Source organism: Stegostoma tigrinum, chromosome 13 (genome assembly GCF_030684315.1).
Source record: "Stegostoma tigrinum isolate sSteTig4 chromosome 13, sSteTig4.hap1, whole genome shotgun sequence".
NCBI lineage: Eukaryota > Metazoa > Chordata > Chondrichthyes > Orectolobiformes > Stegostomatidae > Stegostoma > Stegostoma tigrinum.
Window position 1 is genome coordinate 48,605,322 of NC_081366.1, and position 22,216 is coordinate 48,627,537.

Genomic DNA, 22,216 nt, shown 5'->3' on the forward strand with positions numbered 1-22,216 from the left:
GATATTTATTGTATACTATTGCTAATGCAGCTCTCCAAAGGATTTTGGATAAAATGAAATTTGTAGCAAGGGCTAAATTGAGCTATATTTTACAGTACTGAAAAATGTATTTATTAAAAAAAAATGTATTTCCAGATATGATTTTCCAATGAGAATTTTGCAGAGCTTGAATAAAGAAAGACTTGTATTTACACTGGGCCTATCAAAACTGCTGGATATCCCAAAGCATTTTACAGTCAATAAAATACTTTTAAAGTATATCAACTGTTGCAAGATTTTACCTCCTTTTGAATACTGACCAATAATTCTGCATGGTGGTTTTTAGGTTAATTTTACAATAAACACCCACCTTATCCATACAAAACACAGATGGGAAAACTGAGGACAGTTTTTAAATTAATTCAGCAAGATCCCATTATAGACCCCAAATGTATTTGTGGTCGGAGATGGATTTTGTAATATGCCACCTCTAATTACCAATGATGGTAATTAATTGAATAACTAAAATTCATTAAATACAGGCAATAATAAACATTCAGTTCTCATAGCTATTTTCTTACCTCCTCCTGGAAAAGATTGTTTGAGAGAAATGTGTTGAAAGGTTATTTGTAGACAATGGTCGTATTGAGACTCTCAACATTTGGCTCGGTGGCACCACGACTGCCTGAAATCAGACAAGGAGTAAAACAACCATTTAGGGTCACTTTAGCCTATAGTAGAATCACTTACAGGTGATCAGCGGAGAAAGGAGCATTAGGAAGGAGAGAGCCACAGTTGGGTCAAGTGACACAAACCACTATTCAAAGTCTCTAGACAAAAAGCTTGAGTAGCAGCTCATTCTGACTAGTATAGATCTGACACACAATCCATTGGTGATCTTCCTTCTGTGTTGATGTGTAGTTGACTGGGAGATCCTGGAAATATTGGACACAAAATGTTTAAGGTAGTGGCCACTTTCAAAGCTGTTGGTAATGCATCAGTGTCAGATCTAGCAGGGAACAGGCTCCAATTCCTTGAACTCATGGGAAACCTCAGCTTTCTGAGATTGAGATTGTCTTATGAAATCATGGCAGGTATCTGCACTCTTCTTGTAGAAAACCTGTTCCCTGCTGGACCTGATGGTGATGCATTACCTTTATCCTTTTTATCCTTTGACTCTAGATATTTCCAGTGCATGAATGGAGGCATATCTGGGATCTTCCCGTCAGTTGCACGTTAAAACATTAGACAGGGCACCAATGGATTGTGTGCCAGATCTATTATGTCAATTTTGTCTATGATCACACTTGTCAGAATGATTTATTTATTGTCATATATATCTAGGGAGATGCAGGGAAAAGTATGATGTCACCACTATTTGGTGCCATTTTGATGTACATAAGACTAAAAGAAAGTACTTAAATGAATTCATCATCATTGGCAGAGGTTTAAACAAACCTCTCGGACTTCTGCAAGGTCCCCACACCAGGTACCAGCACCACCGCAGTTAATGAAACACTGCTGCTGCCAAAAGTCAATGCATTGGGCCTACGAAGCCAGGGCTCCCTGCCAACACTGCTCTGGTCTCCCAATGACATCAGGAAGAGAAAGGAAAGAAAAGGAAAAAGAGATGCAAAGGAGAGAGAGAAAAAGAATGTGGTTGGCTGAAACAGACAGGCTCAGCTAAATGTTACCTGCTCCTCACTCGCTGGGAGACCACATGCTGGGGTGAAGCCCTGTCTGGCTTGTCCTGGCATTGCTGTGACTGCCAACGGAGACCACCTCATTCACCCACCACTCTCTAGGCTTTAAAGGAAAGAAAGCAAAGAGAAAAGAAACAAAGAAAGAGCAGAAGTAAAAAGAAGGAGAGAGGAAAAAAAGAAAGGAAGTAGAGAAGTGTAGATGAGTCCTGAGCTCAACACTGTTACTCCACCACCATTTTGAACTGTGGCTATTTGGGATTTTATGTCTAGCTGATTTCCTACAGGTAAAGCGTCACATTAATTGCACACATACAGCAATCCACACATCAACATCAATCAGGATTACTCACAGCTTCAGTGATTCCAATCAATGAATATTTGGCTGCTTTGCATCTGCAAGAAAAGATCCTTGTAGTTATCAGGTTCCAAAGGAACTGCTGTGATACATTCATCCTGTCACAGTGTATACCATATGGAACTACATGGCTTCACTCACTGAAAAACACAGGGAATACTGGAGAAACTCAGCAGGTCCAGCAGCATTTGTGAAGAGAGATACAGGGTTAACATTTAAGCACGGTATAACACTTCTTCAGATTTTACTCCTGTTTTTACCATTCCAATGTGAGACAACTCTCAACGGAGGTAGACACAAGTTATTTAATCCCTGTTGAACTCCTGAGATCAACAGACTGACAATATTTCAGTTGGGCAACTTGTGAGGTCCAACCAAAGATTGCTCTATCCACACCACCAGATTTGGCCATTGGGAGGAGACAATATGATGAGAAACAGGTGAAACATTGGAGAAATTTGAGTTAACGTTTACTTTTATGACTCGTTTTGCCATCATCCCTCCATAAGCTGACCCCACTTCACTCCTACCACTCTGTGAGGGAGTAGATCATTGACACCTTGTAAAAGTGAAGTCTAAAGTACCTGTCATCCGATATAAGATATGTTTATGCCAGAATCTACACAGCCATGATCAAAGCCTGAATGCCCCATTCAATTGTCATGATTCTTGCACAACATTGGCCAATTAATCTTTGGAAGACATGCCCTATGACATGCAACTGATGCACATTGTTGTGCACTCTTCCATTCTCTCTGCAATTCCAGACAGTTTGTAATGAAAGCCTGCACTATCACAGATCTTTTGCTCCCATTGATAACTATCTTTTTCATCAGTGGCCCTTGGGGAACAACAAGCGTACCTGGCAGAGCAGAGCTTAGACTGAGCTGAGCCTGCCAAACAGGCCTATTTACCACTGCCTGCTTATGTTGATTTGTACATCATGAGTGACCAAGTGGAAAGCCAAGAACCTACCTAAATGGCCTCACTGAAATGCAAGCTTCTGAACAGGTGTAGGGTAAACAACCTTTCCTACTTGGAGGTTCCCTTACAAGTTGAGCACAGCAAGACTCTGAACTTAAAGAAGCATGCATGTGTAACCAGGCAAAAAATGGACCCATACACTGAAATTAATAGACCATATACAACAGCAACAACAAAAACAGCAAATGTTGACTCTGAGAATGAATCTATAATCGATAGATAGTGAGAAGGATAGACTTAGATTAAAGGAAGTCATAAACAGGCTGGTCATATGGCCTGAGCAGTGGAGAAGTATGAAATGATGTACTTAGATGGATGAAACAAGGAAAGTCAGAATGAACAATAGGTCCCTGGGAAATTTGGTGTTCATGTCCACTGGTCCCTTAAGGTAGCAGGTCAGGCAGATAAAATGGTTAAGAATGCATGGAATTTATTAGAAAAGGCAGAGTGTTTAGGAGTAGAGAAGTGTGCTGGAACTGCATAAAATGTTGGTTTGGCCACAGCTAGAGTATTATCTGCAGCCTCGAATAGGAATGATGTGATTGCACTGTAGAGGGGTGCATAGGAGGTTTGATAAATGTTGCCTAGGCTTTAGAATCTTAGTTATGAAGAAAGATTTGATAGACCAGGGTTGTTTTCCTTGGATCAGAGGAGACTGAGGGGGCCGTGATTGAGAATGCATAATATTAAGCGGGGCACAGGTAGGAGTAAAGGAAGGAAGTTATTCCCTGGTGGAGGGATCAATGACCGGCGGCATAGATTTAAGGCAAGGAACAGAGGTTTTTGAGGAGATGTGAGGAAATTTTTTTAACACAGGTGGTGGTGGGAATCTGAAACTCACTGCCTGTGTGGGTGGTAGAGGATGTTATGGACCTGATCAGACCCCCCTCAAAACATTTTAAGAAGGTAGGATAGATCCTAACTTTTTCTTATTTTACAGGCAAATGTAAGATGTCTGTTCCTGATACAGTGAGACTGGTCAAACTACTTGATATTGAGCAAAAACACGATCTATTTAAATACAAAAATACAACAAAAGAAAAAGGAACTTAGAGTAACTTAAGATAGTAGAGACTGCTGATGCTGGAGAATCTGAGATAACACGGTATAGAGCTGAATGACAGCTCTGGTCATCCAGCTCCACACCGTGTCATCTTAGAACAACTTAACTCTATTGGAAAACATAACAGAGTAATAGTTAGATTAACTATTACTAATTAACTGTTCAAATATAGTAACATCCAAAACACACCCTCTTGGCAAATAAAAGGAAAATATCAACACAGGCTCTCACATGCAGTTCTCCAATCTGGGAGGAAAGAACATCAAGAGAAAATTCAGAGAGATTAGCAACCACAAAACATTCACTGAAGCTTCTAACTCTTTTTTTAGACCCAATAGCTTCTGCTTAAAGCTAAACCTAAAGTATAAGAAAACCAGAACGTACAGCTTGTGAGAGCTAGTCATACCCAGGCTGCCTCCATTGTTCCAACTTGAAAAAAGAAACTGAAGGCCTCACAAGCTGCTTTATCAAGTGGTGTTCAGTAGCTGGCTCAGCACCTCTGCCTTATGACCTTTCTTCAATTAAAAAAAACCAGGACAAAATAATCTATTGAAAACATAGGATCATCACAAGGCAGAAACCATCATAACACTTAAGAGATATTTAGATCTGTACTTGCAATTCCAAGGCATACAAGATGCTAGAAAATAGGGTTAGAATAGATAAGTGACTGTTACTCATGTTGTGTATCTTTATGACTGTATGACTAATCCTGTCAGAGAAGCTGGCCTAATGGAATAGGTGCTGGTTTGTTAACCTAATAACTCTAAGTGCCATAGCAACCAGTGTTCAAATCCTGCCTTCGTGGTCTTTGAAATCAATTTTTAAAGAAAATTCTGGAATATAGTCAAATTTTGAAAGCATTGCTAATTGTTGCTGATTTTTGAAAACTGCATCTGGTTCACTATTGTCCTTTCGGGAAGGTAACTGTGGTCTTTACCTGGTCTGGCCCACATGTTATTCCAGACTACATCAACCCAGTTGATTCTGAAGTGCACCGCAGGCATTAGGGCTGGGCAAGAAATGCTGACCTAGCCAGCAATGTCCGCATTCTGTGAATGAACAAAAGAAAACTCTTAAGGAATCAACTGATCTGAGCTATTGTTACCTGAAATTTACACTGTGTGAAGGCTCTGGCCAAGAACAAAGGTATGAATATGTACCAGCAAGTTAAGAATCTTACAACTTAGCTCAATAATATTGACTAAGATCATTAAGATGGACAGTGATGTAGCTGATTTTGAGACTGGGTCCTGAATCTAAACAAAGGAAACTACAATGGTATGAGGCTACAATAAATTGGGGAGCGCCTCTTCAAAGAATGACGGTGGATAGGTAATGGCAAGAATTCAAAGAGTGAACAGACTGGGGACAGCGTACTGACAGACATTAGAACATGGCAGACAAGAAGAAAAAGGAGGAACAAACAGATCATTTTCAGAGTGGCAGTCAGTGACCAGTGGGGTATTGCAAAGATAAGTACTTGGACCCAGCTATTCACATTATACATTAATGATTTTGATGAAAGGACTGAATGTAATATCTCTAAACCTTGCAGGTGTCACAAAGCCAGAAGGGAGGGCGAACCAGTGAGAAAGAGGATGCAAAAATGTTTCAGTGTGATTTGGACAAAATGAGTGAGTGGGCAAATGCATTGCAGGTGAAATATAATGGGAATAAATGTGAGCTTATTCATTTTGGTAGCAATATCAGGAAGACAGATTATTATCTAGATAGGGGAGTTCCAACAAGAGATGTGTGTCCTTCTGCATCAGACACTGAATGTAGACATAGATAACAAGGTGTAGAACTGGATGAACACAGCAGGCCAAGCAGCATCAGAGCAGCAGGAAGGCTGACATTTTGGGCCTAGACCCTTCTTCAGAAAAAGTAAACATGCAGGTATAGCAGGCAGTGAAGAAGGCAAATGGTATGTTAGTCTTCCTCGCACGCCGATCTGAATAAGCATGTTGCGCTACGATTGTACCGGGCTTTGGTGAGACCACAGATAGAGTATTATGTGCAGTTTTGGTCTCCTTATTTGCAGAAGGATGTTCTAACTACAGAGCCAGTGCAGCAAAGATTCCCGGGATGGATGAGTGGGGTATGAAGGGAGATTGGATAGGCTAGGACTATATTCAGTAGAATTTAGAGAAATGGAGTGGCATCTCATGGAAAATTATAAATTTCTAAAAAGACCTGACAGAAGTATGATAAGAGACAAAGTGTAGAGCTAAATGAACACAGCAGGCCAAGCAGCATCATAGGAGCAGGAAGGCTGACGTTTCGGGCCTGGACTCTTCATCAAAATGATAATCTGAGATAATGAAATGCCTCTAATCTCTATCCTTGTCTCTTGTGCAGCTGTGAACTGGACAATGGATACAAGGCTCGCTTTAGTTCTCTCTGTCTCTCTCTCTTGTGTTTTGTGCTGTCTTACCCTACATTAATGCAAAAAGGAAACAAAGTATATTGCCAATGTATTCACCTGATGATGTAGTGAATATTATGATAGTGACTATCAGAGATAGGCATCAAATGGTACGGTGATAAAGTAAGTGACAGTTAGAGATGGAAAAGTTTGGCTGTAAGGAAGCCTTAGTAAAATGACTATGGATGTGCAAGGTAAGTATCTGTGAAAAATAATGCAATGAAATAGGCTTGACGGTGCAGAAGACAGAAGGGAATTGAAGTGCATAACAGGAAACAGGTGAATGTACTTACATTTGCTGGCATGTTTAGGTTATCAAAGGATCCAGTACTTGTCACACTTGATATTATCTCACTTGTTACTGAAACATTCAACCACCAATAAAGTCCTTTTAGCAGATTTCCTATTCCTGTTGCTTTGGAAGAGAACCTCTCTTCAGCATCTCGCCATATTTTGTCAAGAGGGTGTCATAAATCTTGCCTGGGTTCGTCTTATATCAATCACAACACTTCTCCTTCATATTGTTGCAATTCCAGAAAAGTTCCATCCTTAGATTGTCCCTTGAGATGTTTCAGTTGCAATCCCGTCGTGCAGGCCCATACTTCACTCAGTGTCATGCAGCGGGACTAATCCTTAGAATAATATTGAGCATACTGATGCACCGTAACTTCTTCTGGCTTTTACACTTGATATTGCATCTCCCCTACTCCAAACAGCCCCTGGGTTTATTAGTGGAGCCAATGTGTCATTGAATTAATAATTTAAGCACCAGACCTTTTGTTCACAAGACAGTTTTCATTCAAAATATTTGTTGATCCAGTTTGAACGTGTTAGTTTTATATTTAAAACAAAAAAATAAAATGTTGCTGCTGGGCCTTTTTTATGTTCTGCCTCTCTGACTAGGGATGAGCTTTGGAGTGAGTGGTGTCCCATCAGAATTGAAGACACTGTGATTAAGATCTTGTGAAAGTGAAAGTTACCTACAGTGAATGCAGCTGTTCCGATCATTGAACTGTTACACACCGGAGCTTTTTTATACCAGTCAGAAAGAGGCTTTCCTATTATCCCATTTTCATTAAGTGCAACTTCAGTAGCTTATCATGGCTTAGTTCCTAATAGTTTACAAAAAGGATGACTTACATCAAAGTATCTAAGACAAGAACTAAGATCTAAAAACCAGTCAATGAAGTTTATCAAGTGCTGAAGTGTTTGGCAACTACTAATTGATGCTTCCCGCAAATATGTAAGTTTCAGCCAAAGCGTTCAGCAGTGCAAATACTTTGGAATTTCAGTCTCAATTCCAAATGCTTATCTCTAAACATTAAAAATAAATCCATTAATACCAAATAAAATGGTGAGATAGGCTGCCACAGAATCTGGGTTTATTTTAACGACAGTTTAATTATCTACAGAAAAATACTGAGGTTGGAAACTTTTTACTGGGAAACCTATCAAATTAGTCCTGGTGTCCTCACTGTTACGAGAGAATTTGATCAGAAAGGAATCGACAAGGTTGTAAATAATGTTAAAAATTGGCAGTGCCACTACTCATTTATCAGTGTGGATAGTTTGGTACATTCAAATTAAAATTACAGAAATGTATAGAGTAGGTTATAAATGATACTGCATATATCAGTCATTATGTTTGTTGCCATTTTGCTATGGAAAGAAAATTTGCAATTTTGCAACAGACAAAAGCGTTCCATGTGTAAAATGCAGCACATAAAATATTCACAGAGAGATCTTATATATGTCAGAGAATCAGGGGCAAAACGTCCTCTTGTCTGAATGGGCTTGATTTTACTATGGGACCAGGACCCTGCTATTAGAATCACTGGTTCTGAGCCTGCACTTGCTGGGTCCCAAGACTAATTTTGGTAATCTTAGTAGAGGTAATCAATCATCACTGCTTGTTCTGTCCAATTAAGGATGGCAAGATAGTCGGGGGCAGGGGATAGTGTATGTGTGCTCAAGATGCTTCCAATATAACCAAAGGGTCAGAAACTGTGAAGCTTCAGCAGCACGATAAGGAAAAGCAGACTGCTGAGGCAGCATGAAGACCTTGAGGGTACCTCAATTTGGTGGTACAGACTGAGAGAGGGAAAGAACTAAAGTAAATTCAGTGTGGCCAACAACGTGAACATTCCAGCCATTCAGTGGAGAAAACCCGTTGAGGGGATCCTTGGTTTTGCTGGCAAAATTCTTATAGCCCCTTGACTAAACCCTGTTAGAGGACTTAATTATGGAAATTATGTCTCCTTAACACAGCTCCCTTCCTTCTCTAACCAAAATGTTCAAGTCGTAAAATTGGTGCCAAGTTGTTGGACTTATCTGAAACATAGCAGAATATTTTCAGTGGAGAAACTTTCCTGTATTCAGTACTTGAGAAAGAGCTGTTCTGAAAGGAAGTCTTTACAATTTTGACAGAATAGAAAGGAAAAAGGTAAAATTCTTTACAATTACAACAAGAACAAAATTACCTAAGTACGGTTAAAAAGATAAATATTTTAATTTATGTAAAAAGAGTTTGATATTTAATTATATATTTTTAAAAGTTTCTAATACTGACCATTCCAACTAGGTCATTGAAAGGGTCATTGATCATGTGGAACCAGAACTAACAGTGAGTGATTCTTAGTAGCCCTTCCTAAGATCAGTTAGGATGAGTTTCCCCTAAAGAAATTACAGCAATGACAGATAACAGACTTTTCAATATGTTCCACACTTACTAAAGTCAACAGCTCAGGGGCATAATCCTTCAAATTCCTGTACATTAAGTCGTTCACCACAGCTTGATTTTTTTCTTCTTCAAGCAACGTTGCCTTATTTTAAATTGCTTTTTATTTCTCTTTTACTGCCACATAATTCAATGTAAGCGCAAAAGTGAAACAAAAAGTGTGACAATTCCATTGGAATGAAAAGAAAACATTGCAACAATGTACATTAAAACATAAAGGGGAATATTTTCCTTGATGCTTTCTCGTAGAAGCCGCACGAGAACATTGTTTTTTTGAGAATTTTTGGTTAAAGTCTTTCCTGGTACTCCTGCAACTTTAAAATTCAACATGAATTTCCTCATGCTTTTAATATCTTTTCACAGTCAGCCCAAGGAGGTTTTGATGAAACAAAATGGGGAATGATGGGTAAAGTGCATTTCAATTGATATTTCCCCATCTTGCGCTTTTGTCCGAAGCCAGAATTAGCCCTGCCGAGTCTTCAGCTATGTTTGCATGTGGTTAGTTTACCTGCTACATTGTACTGGGTTTGTGGTGGGTTAGATCCGTACTGTGCATGTGTGGAATCTGTTTGAAGCAGAAGAGAGGAGGGAGGATCCTGTGAATGTTAAAGAAGTTATAAAAACAGGTTAAAATAAAAGAAGGGTCCCTAAGCTCGAAATGTTAACACTTCTTTCTCTCCACAAATGCTGCCAGACGAGTTGACTTCCTCCAGCAATTTCTAATTTGTAAAAGTAACTGAATCATGTCAGAAACTTGGTAATTTTTTTCCTAATTTTTTAAAAATTTGTTGACACTGTGGCCTGCATTTAATAAACTACAAGGAGGAAAGATGAAGATCCACCAATCCAAAGAATACAGCCCACTCGTTATTGGTCCCTCAAATAAATGTATAGGGATCTAAGACCCCTTCTGAGGAGCTCTGTAATGAAAGAGTAATCCTTTTCCTTACCACATGCAATACTTAGGTGTCCTTTATCATCATCTTTTTGACCCAAATGCCAAGGTTGCAGGAGCTGTTTGACCACTCATACTGTGTAGCAGCATCATAGCCTGAGGTAGTCCTCACCATCTGGCATGTAGATGTTGCTAGCTTTATCGCTGAAGCGTATTTCTGGTAACATATTCTCATATGGTACATTGCTCTGAGGAGGAAGACCAAAATCTTACCAGAGAGACAGCAGTCAGATACCAGCCTTTATGATTCCAACGGACCCTGGCTAAGCAGCCCCACTGAGCAACAGGATGTCATGGTTAATGGCAGCTGTCAGATCCCGAAAACACTGAGATATAGCAGTCACCACTATTCAGAAGCTGTGAATCATGCTGTGTTCCAATCTGTCTCCTATCTCCAGAAGTTTGTGTTTCCATGGAGATGGAGGCTCTGATAGGTCTCTGGCTGCCTTTTAATTGGGAATCTGCTGGAGTTTTCAAGGGAACTGTGACTTGCTGCATTTCTGACTGCATTAAAGCTGAGGCTTCTATGATGTAATTACAAAAAGGTCCTTAGACTCAACAGTCATTCCTCAAAACCCTTATTTTGATTGTTCTCAGCACTAACATATTGATAATATGTTCCTCCAACTTTCTTTACAGAAAAACACCAATGTATTCTACTTAAGGTGCCTTTTCCCTGTCTTCACCAGGAAGGGAGTACATCATCTTGTACTTCCTCTTCCCTTGATCTGTGAAACACATGGCACCAATTCCTCATTGCTGCTTTCAAATTTCCTTCAGGTAAAAGTCTCTGAACTAACACTTGGTGAGGGGAAACAAGTTTCTGTTTATTCATTCATGCCATGTGAACATTGCTAGCTGGGGTAGTATTTATTACCTATTCCTAATTGCCCTGAACAGAAAGTTAGGCCATGGCAAAGGGCAGTTAAAAGTCAACTACATTGCTGTGGTCTGGTTAAACCAGACCAGCTAAAGATGGCAAATTTCCATCTCTAGTGAACCAGAGGAAGAAGGATCCCAACCTGAAATATCAACTTTCCAGCTCTGCTGATACTGTCAGGCCTGCTGTGTCCCTCAGCTCCACACTGGGTTATCTCTAACTCCAGCATCTGCAGTTCTTACTATCTCTTAGTAAAACAGATAAGTTTTTGTGACAAGTAAAAGTAGTCACATGGATACAATTATATTAGCTTTAAATTCTAGATTTCATTAAATTGAAATTTCACCATCTGCCATGTTGGAATTCAAACCCGTGTCCCCAGAATATTAACCTGTGCGTCTGAATTACTAGTTGTGACTACCACTCTGCAATTACAGATCTTAAATTGAAGAGCATTGATAAAAGGAAGATGGCACTGGATGTGGCAGTTGGCAATTTTGTGTGGGCTGTTGTTTATCATCTTCCTACTTATTATCATGTCCATACATAACTAGGGGGGAAAGTTTCCCAACATCTTCCTCTTTCTCCTTCTCCATTCAGCCCCCTTCCTCCTTGCTTAGCAACATCAGGATCATCATCTTCCTTCATTACTGAGATTCATTGCTGTGATAGAGCATAGAAAAATGATGATGGACTTTATCAACATGTCCCTTATTTCTGTGATATCAAGCAACTAGAGCAAGAGATGGAAGGTTGCAGCAATATGTCTTAATACAGATATCAGGGCAATAGAATTAGCGCTTAGTTGTATCATCTCATCGCGTAAAGTAGTTGTGTATTATTGCTAAGAGCTATTCTGTTCTAAGAACAGGATGTACTAATGGGCCACTGACCAAGATATATCCACATGATTAGCTGGTATGTGCAGTCCAACATAAGCATGTTAAAGGGAAATTGCATACAAAGCTTTTGACAGCTATAATCTTAAGCTATCATATATCTTCTAGATATTGGTAGCAGTTGTAAAAGTTAGCAAACATTGTACAGATGATTATCAGAATAAAGCAGTCTGCTTCATTGGCCCAACATCCACAAAAGTCAGTCACCCCACTACTCAGGTTCAGCAATGACAGTGTACACTATCATAATCTAAAATATAAATTTAGCTTGGAAATTTGGCCAGGTATCGCCAGTACCCAAAACGTTGGACAAATCCAACAGGTCAATTATTACCTCATCAGTCTACTCTCGATCATCATTGAAATGATAGAGGAGATCATAAACAGTGCTATCAAATAGCACCTGCTCTGCAATAACTAAGTCATTGATGCCCAGTTTAGATTCCACCAGGGTCACTTAACTCCTGACCTCATGACAGCATTATTGCAAACATGGACAAAAGAACGAAACTCCAGAGGTGAGGTGAGAGTGACTGTTCTTGACATCAAGGTTACATTTGACTGAGTGTGGCATCAAGGAATTATACAAAACTGGAATGAATGGGAATCAGGAGAAAGATCTCATTTGGTTACCTGACATTATAGCAAGACGATTATGATTGCTGGAAGTCAGTCATCTCAGCTCCAGGACATCTTTGCAGGGGTTCCTCAGGGTAGTGTCCTAGGCCCACATCTTGAGGTGCTTTATTAATGACAGTCCCTCCCTCATAAGGTCAAAATTGGGGATGATCACCGATTACTACACAATGTCCAGCACCATTCACGACTCCACAGATGCTGAAATAGTCCATAGCCAAACACAGCAAAACCTGGACAATATCCATTTTTGGATTAACAAGTGGCAAGTAACATTGTGCCAGGCAATGACCACTTAACAGAGTCAATCTAACCATTGCGTTTTGACACTCAGTGGCATTATCATCACAGAATCTCTATTATCAGTATCCCGAGGATAGCCATTGATCAGAAACCAAAATGGACAAACAATATAACTACAGTGGCTACAAGAACATATCAGAGGCTAGGAATCCTGCTGCAAGTAGCTTATCTCCTGACTCCCTAAAACTTGTCCATCATTTACAGGCAGTAGTCATGAGTGTGATGGAATTGTCCCCACTTGCATGGATGAATGCAGCTTCTAATACACGCAAGATGCTTGACACCATCCAGAATAAAGCAGTCTGCTTCATTGGCCCAACATCCACAAAAGTCAGTCACTCCACTACTCAAGTTCAGCAATGACAGTGTACACTATCTACAACAAGCATTGCATAAATTCAGCAAAGATCAGACAGCACCTTTGAAACTCACAACCACTTCCATTAAGGAGGACCAGGACAGCAGCTATATGGCAGCACCACCTCTCTGTTCCCCTCCAAGTTCCTTCAGTGCTGTTGGGTCAAAATCCTAGAACTTCCTTGCTAATGGCATTGTGGACACATGGACTGCAGTGGTTCAAGAAGGCAGCTCACCACCACCAATTAGGGATGAGTAATAAAATGCTGGCTCAGCCAGCTATGCCCATATTCCACCAGTGAATAAAAAAAATCTTTGGAATGCCACAGAGATAACAAAGAGTAGCGCTGGATGAGCACAGCAGGCCAAGCAGCATCAGAGGAGCAGGAAAGCTGAGGTTTCAGGTCGAGACAACTTAATTTCAGCTTTTCTGCTCCTCTGATGCTGCTTGGCCTGCTGTGTTAATCCAGCTCTACACCTCGTTATCTCAGATTCTCCAGCATCGGCAGTTCCGACAGTCGTTGAAATGCCACAGATGTCCTTTCTGAATTCAGGCCATTTAAACAAAGAATGGAGCAATACTTTTCGGATATAGCCATTTCAGATCCAGTTAAGCTAGAATTGAAAATAAAATTAGCCCCTGGCTTTCGCAAAGTCAACATTTCATGCTGGTCTCAGGAGGAACTGCTAAGCTATGGGAAATACTGAAAAATTTGCTTTGTGTGAAAGTCAACTTTAAATTCATCATCTAAAGCTGATACCTTACAGGCAACAGGCACAAAAATCAATTGATCAGTTTGTTAGGAGATGTCGTGACATGTGCGACAACTGTGATTTTTCAGAGTCTGAGCTGTCTGAATGGATAACAGAGCTACTTACAGTTTTAATGCTACAGACCTGTTAGGGAAGAAGAAAAGTGACAATCTTGATGTATTGTTTTATGATTGCAGAAGGTATTAAGATATTGTAACTGAACAACAGCATCTGCAGAAAACGTGCAATTCCATCAATTGACCTATGCAAAAAGTAGAGTTTTCATATACAAAACAGTTAAAGACCAGTTGGCACATAGAATCCCTACAGTGTGGAAACAGGCCCTTTGGCCCAACAAATTCACACTGAGCCTCAGAGCATCCTACCCAAACCCATCACCCTGTAACCCACACATCCCTGACCACTATGGGCAACTTAGCATGGCCAATCTACCTAGCCTGTACATCTTTGGACTGTGGGAAGAAACCAGAGCACACAGAGGAAACCCACGCAGACATGGGGAGATGTGCACAGACAGTTACCCGAGGGCAGAATTGAACCCAGGTCTCTGGTGCTGTGAGACAACAGTGCTAACCACTGAGCCACCATGCTATCCAATGCCATTATGGCATAATCCATCATGTACACCCACATGCAGGTCTGAATTTTACTAGAAATCAGCCAAGCATAAATTTTGGTGAGTTTCACGGAGGATTTCTCTCTGCACGCCTTCATAAGTTCTTGCACAGCAATTTCCATAGCTAACCTTATTAGCTATGTGCCATGTCCCAATGATGCCCACTCACATTACTTTCTTTTTGTGAGAGAAAGGCCTGAGATTCCTTGCACCAGCATCATACTTAAGACACAGTTGTGCACCAGGTCAAGTGGTGCAAGCCTGGAGACGTCCTGTGCAGTTCATATTTCTCAGGAATTGACAGACACGGTGAATAGGGACAGGTTATCCCCAAACCTTACCAACAGGGACAAGGAGGTCCTGATGAATAGGATAGTATAGAGGACAGTTGTCCCCTTTCCTCACAACTTCAGACCTTGTCAGCCTGGCCAATGTTGCCATGAAGATCAGAGCTCTGTTGACATCTGGAGAAATGCCCAACAATGCTGCAAGAATACATACTCTATATCAGTCTTTGTGGTAGAATGTAGACAGGTTAAACAAGGGTCTTTTGGAAAACTACATTAGCCCTGAGTTAGACTAAAACTGGAATACTATGAATAGTTTTCAACTCCCTATCCAAGGAAATATATAGTGGTATTTGAGGCAGCCCAAAGAGCTATCAATACATTGATCCTGGAATTGAAGCAATTTGCTTATAAGGAGAGGTAGAGTATGTTGTGCCTGAACTCATTGGAGTTCAGAAGAGTGAGAGGTGACCTTACTGAGATATATAAGATTTTAAGAGACTTGACGTGGTAGGTGAGGAGACGTTGTTTCCCTTTGTGTGGCAGTCTAGGACCAGAGGACATAATCTCAGAGTAAGGGGTCACATATGGAAGACAAAGAGGAGGAAGAATTTATCTTCTCAAAGGGTAATGAATCTGTGGAATTGTTTTTACTGCAGAAGGATGGTTATCATGTATATTCATGGCTGATATTGATTGTTGATCAGTAATGGAGTGAGTTGTTATGAGACAAGGCAGGAAAGTGGAGTTGAAGATTATCAGATCACCCATGATCTCATTGATTGGCAGAGCAGGCTCAATGGGCTGAATGGCTTACCATTGCTCCTATGCCTTTTAGTTGAGTTGCCCAGTTTCTCTACTACAGCAGTGGCCCCAATTAAGCCACCTTCCTTGACTTCCAGTGGACAGACCCCAGTACTGACTGTGGTCCACTCCCTCATCTGACTAGGACTGACAGCCTTCACTGATAAGTGACTAGACCCCTGACTGTTCCCTGTGCAGTCCTTTGACTGACTTATCATGAATGCACAGATTAGTTGCACTGCAGCTGCACTGCTGATAGTGACCATTCTCCAGACTGTAGTGATATGGACACCCTGACTCTGAGTGTCCCAGGCACCTGACATTCTGTATCCAATCCCATGGACCAATTGCAGAAACTACTTTGACTTACAGTGATAGTAGGAACTGCAGATGCTGGAGAATCTGAGATGACAAGGTATGGATCTCGGTGAATACAGCCGGACAAGCAGCATCAGAGGAGCAGGAAAGCTGACGTTTCAGGTCAAGATCCTTCTTCAGAAAATTTCAGAAAATTGACTTCCAGTGCCGGACTCCCTGGCTGAAGGCTGTGCCCTTCACTTGACTGAGGACACAGCACAGTTCCATATAGCAACACCTTTGATGGATGACTGCTGACAACCATGACCAGCTGCCTAATTTTTAGTCTGAACTAAAGGCAAGACAAGTCAAAAGTAGCTTTAAACACTGGATGAGGGAGTAAGGCACAAAAAAGGGCAAGAAATGACAAAGCAAGGCAAGGCATGGCAGAGATGTTGTGAGTGTTCAAATAAGTGCAAAGGTAGTGACGTCCACATCCCATGAATGAATTACTCTTACCAAATCTTATAGATGGGCCAAAGGAAGTATCCTATCCAGATGCATCGCAGCTTGGCATAGCAACTGCCCAAGACCATAAGAAATCACAGAGAGCTGTGAACACAGCCCGGTCAATCACGAAAATCAGACTTCGTCCCATTGCCTCTGCCTACACTTCCTGCTGCCTCAGGAAAACAGCCAACGTGATCAAAGACCCTGCCGACCCTGTTATATTTGCATCCACCCTCTTCCATTGCACAGAAAATACACAATTTTGAAAACACGCACCAACAGATTAGAGTGGCTAATGTTGTACCTTTATTTAAGAAAGGCTATAAGGAAACTGTAGCCTGTGAGTCTGACATCAGTGGTGGGTAACTTGTTGGAGGTGATTCTGAAAGATACGATTTACATACATTTGGAGAGACAGCGATGGTTAGGGATAGTCAGCATAGTTTTGTGCGTGGGAATTTGTATCTCACAAACTTGATTGAGTTTTTTGAGGAAGTAACCAAAAAGATTGACGAGGGCAAAGCAGTAGACATTGTTTGGATTTTAGTAAAGCTTTTGACATGGTTTCACATAATAGACTAATTAGTAAAGTTAGATCACATGGGATTCAGGGTGAGCTTGCCAGTTGGATACAAAATTGGCTTTATACTAGGAAACGGATATTGGTGTTGGAGGGTTGTTTTTCAGACTGGAGGCCTGTGACCAGCAGTGTTCCGCAGGAATCAGGACTGCATCCACATTTGTCTGCCATTTAAGTAAATGATTTGGATAACAATACAGGAGGCTTGGTTAGTAAGTTTGTGGATGACATCAAATTTGGTGGAATAGTGGACAGTGAGGAAGGCTGTCTAAGATTATACAGAGATTTTGATCAATTGCATCAATGGGCAGAGGTGTGGCAGATGGAGCTGAATTTGGATAAAGGAGAGGTGTTGTATTTTGATAAAACAAACAAGGGCAGGACTATGACAATTAATGGTAGGCCCCTGGGTAGTGACAGAGAGATTTAAGGGTTCAGGTACATAATTCTTTGGAATTTGCATCACAGGTAGGCAGGGTGGTTAAGAAGGTATTTAGCACACTTGCCTTCATTACTCAGACCACATTCAGTATAGGAGTTGGGACATCATGTTGAGGCTGTACAGGACATTGGCGATGCTTCTTCTGCACTACTGTTTGCAGTTCTGGTCACCCAGTTACAGGAAGGGTATTATTCAACTTGAGAGTGTTCAGAAAACAAAATTACCAGAATATTGTCGGGAATGGAGGGTTAGAGTTATAAAAATAGGCTTGATAGGCTGGGACTTTGTTTACTGTAGCTTAGGAGGTTGAGGCGTGACTTTATAGTGGTTTGTAAAACCATGAGCAGCATAGATAATGTAAATACCAAAAGTCTTTATTTCCTAAGTTGGGGGAGTTCAAAACTAGAAGGTATATTTTTACGGTGAAAGGAGAATGATTTAAAAAGGACATGAGGGGCAACTTTTTTTACATAGAGTGGTTACTGTGTGGAATGAACTGCCAGAGGAAGTGATGGATGAAGGTATAGTTACAACATTTAAAAGGATAAGTACATGAATAGGTAAGGTTTGGAGGGATATGGGCCAAATGCAGGCAGGTGAGACTTGTTTAGTTTGGGAAAAAGGTCAGCACGGAGCAGTTGGACTGAAGGCTCTGTTTTCATTCTATGACTTTACGATCTCGTTCCCTGCTGTTATCAGACTTATGAATAAACCTCTCATATATTATAGTTGATCTTTCTTTGCACCTTCTCTGTAGCAGTGACACTATAGTCTGCATTCTGTTTTAATGCCTTGATGTACTTTTGTAAGGTGTGATTTGTCTGGTTAGCATGCAAAACACTTGTCACTGTATCTTGATATATGTGACAATAATAAAACAAATAAAAATAAAAATGAGACTTTCCCAAAAGAAAAGCAGAATATAGATGGTGGGTGACTGGCATTCAGGGTATGGAACTGATTAACCTGCCTGTACACGTATATCCTACACAAGGATAATAGTTACCTGCAGAGATAGTCAAACAGTTCAGTGAGCTTAGGTTCTTTGTAGTGACACAACACTGAACTGAGTTACATTAAGGAGAAACAGAATCCAACTCCTGGAATTGTATAATATTCCAATTGTGTACTAAAGAAAAATAAGCCTGAACAATGGAGGAATAGAAGACTAGTTGCAGAATGAACAATACACTAACAAAACATGAGATTCCAACACTCCTGCAGTTGGTGAACTCCTAAGTATGAATTTGTAATCTCTGGAAGATTATGCTTTCACAAGATCCAGAAGGTTTGTCAAATCAACTACGCTTTATCCAAACTGTCAGACTTAAAATTCTACACTTTTCTGTTATTGCTTTTGCTTTGAAACTATACCAGTGAGTATGTATTTTCAACATCACTGTGTGTTTTATCTTGGAAAAATGGGTGCATATAACTGTTGTTTTAAGAGCTGTGTTACTTTAAGAGTTGGGTATGCTAATGGCCAAGGATGAGAATGGAACCACATGGCAAGCTGCCATGCACAATGCAGCAGCCATGTGCTTGAAGTAGTTTGCATACAAGGAAGATGGGATTTTCCATTTGTTTGTTTTTGACGGACGAAGACTTGATGCACAGAAGAGGTGTTGTTTTTTGTTTTGTGGATCTCTATGATGCTATGACTCTATAAGTGTGAGCTGTAGTTTGAGTGGTTATAATAAACCTGTATGAACTTTTCATGTAGTGAATCCATGCTGCATAATCTATATTACTGAACAATAACACAAAACAATGTGATTAACTGCTGACCACAACATATCTCCCATAGTAATAACCAAGCAAGCACCCATGAGCTGTATAGCCTTGACTATGAAGCAGATGTGGGGTTGCAGGTGGGAAACTGCCTCTGTTGGCACACTTTTAGGAGGCACTATGAAACAGATTTCTATAATCTTTTAACAGAAATATGTTTCTTCATGCTGTACTAAGATTTATAGATACCATAATGTTATTTATTTACCATTGCAGTTAAATTATATATTTCACGTCAAATTTTCTTACTTGGTAAAACTTTTCTGCATGTCAAAAATAGCTAATGCCTGATTTTGCTTCAAATTACTCTGTTCAAAAGTTAATAGAACACAATTGTTTGTTAGTACAGAACTTGAACATTGCTGAAAAGAGAGATGTCTTGCTGAAGGCTTTACATCTTGTACTTACCAGGGCAAATGCAATAATGCCAAAGTTTTGAAACAAGCCACAAAACATTGCAGCAACCCTGAACTACGCAAAGCATAACAGGAGCACTTATATGAAGTCTTCAAAAAGAACAGATACCTGAAAAGCACAATCCACCATTACCTCCTAGACAGACCACAACCGGAAGACACAACACGACTAGACTCATTAATCACCCTACAATACATCAAGGATATTTCAGACTACTCATGCCCCTAGGTATCAGAGGACCCACAAACTGACAACCACCCTATGACAGCGACCGATGAATGTGAAGGATCCCATACCCAAAACCCAGCAAAACTGGTGTAATGTACAAAATACCATGAAAGGACTGTGACAATACACAGTCCAAACTGGTGCAGGCTTGGAGGGCTGAAGGGCCTGTTCCTATGCTGTAATTTTCTTTGTTCTTTGGAGAAAACCTGATAGTACGGATAAACAAACACTAACTAGTCACCAAGAGACACGACCAATTCTCACTCATCTCACTACACATGGACAACGAGGGACATGAATTCAACTGGACAACACATCCATAATTGCACAAGCCAAACAGAGGCATAGCAGGGAGTTGCTGGAGGCCTGGTATTCCACCTGGAACTCCATCAACAAACACATTGAATTAGACCCTGTGTACATATCACTGAGAAACAAAACCAGAAGTAATGCCAACCACACCAGCAAACTGAGGCACATAAATAACAAGTGGGACAGAGCACTGATGCTTCACTGGAGGCACACTGACGATGTTACCTAGCAGGGGAATGAAACGTTTGCAAATAAACCCACCAGCTTGCTGATCGTGCCTACAACCGCTAGAATGCCAAATTTCAAATGATTATAAGTTATACCCCTGGAGAGAAAAAGTGCTGATTAGTTGGTAAGCCAACTCAATTGTTTTGAATTGACATGAAATAGAAAGTTAAAGGGAATTATCGGCTTCCCAAGCTCCAAGGAAATTCAAAAAGATGCAAGGTTTGAACATTCTCCTTTCATATGCAGAGAACAGCTCCCAGCATGTGAATATATGTCACTTCTAAGAATCACAAATGAGACATGTTACTAACTTCTGAAGAAGAGTCATACTGGACTTGAAATGCTAACTCTGTTTTTCCCTCAACAGTTGCTGTCAGAAGCTGTTGAGTTTCTCCAGCTTCCTCTGTGTTTGTTTTAAATTTCCAATACCCACTGAACACTGCCTTTATACACTATAATCTTGTCAGTTTTTTTCAAATTGGATGTTAATGTAGCTATTAATGCACTCAACACTATTTAACAAATGCTTTCCAATCATGAATTTACATCTCGTGGCAAGTTTCTTAGAACAGCTTGTCGGATTCTTAGAACAGCTTGTACTGGACCCTACCAGAGAGGAGGCAATTCTGGATCTGGTGTTGTGCAACGAACTGGGTTTGATCAGGGACCTCAAAGTAAAGGAGCCATTAGGAGGTAGTGACCATAATATGATAAGTTTTAATCTGCAGTTTGAGAGGGAGAAGGGAGAATTGGAAGTGTCAGTATTGCAGTTGAACAAAGGGAACTATGGAACTATGAGGGAGGGGCTGGCCAAAGTTCAATGGCACAATACCCTGGCAGGGATGGCAGTGGAACAACAATGGCAGGTATTTCTGGATGTAATGCAGAAGGTGCAGGATCAGCTCATTCCAAAGAGGAAGAAAGATCCTAAGGGGAGGCAGGGGCAGCTGTGGTTGACGAGGGAAGTTAAGGACTGTATAAAGATAAAAGAGAAGAAATATAACATAGCAAAGGTGAGTGGGAAGCCGGAGGACTGGGAAGCTTTTAAAGAGCAACAACGGATAACTTAAAAGGCAATACACGAGAAAAAATGAGATATGAAGGCAAACTGGCCAAAAATATAAAGGAGGATAGTAAAAGCTTTTTTAGGTATGTGAAAAGAAAAAAAAATGGTTAAGACTAAAATTGGGCCCTTGAAGTCAGAAACGGGTGAATTTATTATGGGGAGCAAGGAAATGGCAGAAGAGTTGAATAGGTACTTTGGATCTGTCTTCACTAGGGAAGACACAAGCAATCTCCCAGATGCAATAGTGGCTGAAGGACCGAGGGTAATGGATGAACTGAAGGGAATTTATATTAGGCAGGATATGGTGTTGGATAGACTGTTAGGACTGAAGGCCAATAAGTCCCCGGGACCTGATGGTCTGCATCCCAGGGTACTTAAGGAGGAGGCTCTAGAAATTGTGGATGAGTTGGTAATTATTTTCCAAGGTTCTTTGGATTCAGGATCAGTTCCTGCAGATTGGAGGGTGGTAAATGTTGTGCCACTTTTCAAGCAAGGAGGGAGAGAGAAAACAAGAAATTATAGACCGGTTAGCCTGATGTCAGTGGTGGGAAAGATGCTGGAGTCAATTATAAAAGATGAAAT